A 1,261-nucleotide genomic window follows, 5' to 3' on the forward strand; every position below is an offset into this window, starting at 1 on the left:
AGAAGTGGTGTTCAGTATTGGTGATTGGGTTTATCTGAAAGTGTCAGCTCAGAAAGGAAAGGAGAGATTCGGGAAGGTCGGGAAGCTAGCTGTTAGATTCATTGGGCCTTACCAGATTGAAGAACGAATCGGAGATGTTGCTTACCGCCTCAACCTACCTGAAGAGATGCAAATACATCTGGTATTTCACGTATCAATGCTGCGGAAACATGTTCATGATCCCAACGCTATTGAGACAGAGCAAATCGAAAACCTACAAACAAACCTCACTTATACAGAGAGACCAATCCGAATAGGTGAACGTCGGATACGAAGATTGAAGAATTGAGAAATTCCTCAAGTCCAAGTTTTCTGGGGTAAACGGAACCGTGTAGTTGTGACCTGGGAGGATGAATCAAGATTTAAAGCGTTGCATCCAGAGTTCTTCCACGAAGAAGTAGTGATAGAAGAAGGGGGATCATCGGATCCTTAGAGAATTCGGGGGCGGATTCTAATAAGGGGAGGAGGATGTAATACTCCATCTTAAAAAAAAAATCTAATTTCGGTTTTATGGAATTTCTCAGGGAAGCCGAAGGCTCGGGAAATTTTTATCCTCAAGGTTAAGGTTAGTCTGGAGTCTATTAAAAATATTTATCTCATCAGAACGGGAGCGGAAAAATATTCGGGATTGATCGCGGGACGAAAATTCACCAGAAGGGCCGAAATCGCGCAAATCGACCGAGAAGCTCGAGGTGGCTTGATCTAAGGGATCAGGACGTGGTGTCAACCATTTAACCTGCTGAGTATCAACACAAGAAGGAGGTGTAGACGTGCATGAAGCAGTTCCATGCAGCTTGACGCATATAAGCACCAGATGTCGCAATACCTGCGATCTGCGCATGCGAACTGACATGCAGAGGCCTGTGTGTCGCGATGCATGAACACCAGACATGCTGAATGGCAAGTGGACGTGGAGTTGTCTTCTGGCATGGCTAGAGAGCATGCAACAGGGCATGTGGACGCCCATGTGTCGCCACACATGCGACCAGAAGCATGCATGACGACACACAGGCGATCAGGTGGCTCATTCTTATTGGCCGGCAACTTCTATATATACCCAGGACGACACACAGGCGATCAGTCCAGACCAATTCATTCAAGACATTGAGGTTGAGTTTTGGGATTTAACATCACGGTACCAAGAAGAAGATTTGGAGGGGACAAAAGGGGTTTGGTCAACATCCGGAATCAAAGAGTCGAGCCACATCGCTTAATCACGGTG

This window comes from Brassica oleracea, chromosome C1, assembly GCF_000695525.1.
Source record: "Brassica oleracea var. oleracea cultivar TO1000 chromosome C1, BOL, whole genome shotgun sequence".
NCBI lineage: Eukaryota > Viridiplantae > Streptophyta > Magnoliopsida > Brassicales > Brassicaceae > Brassica > Brassica oleracea.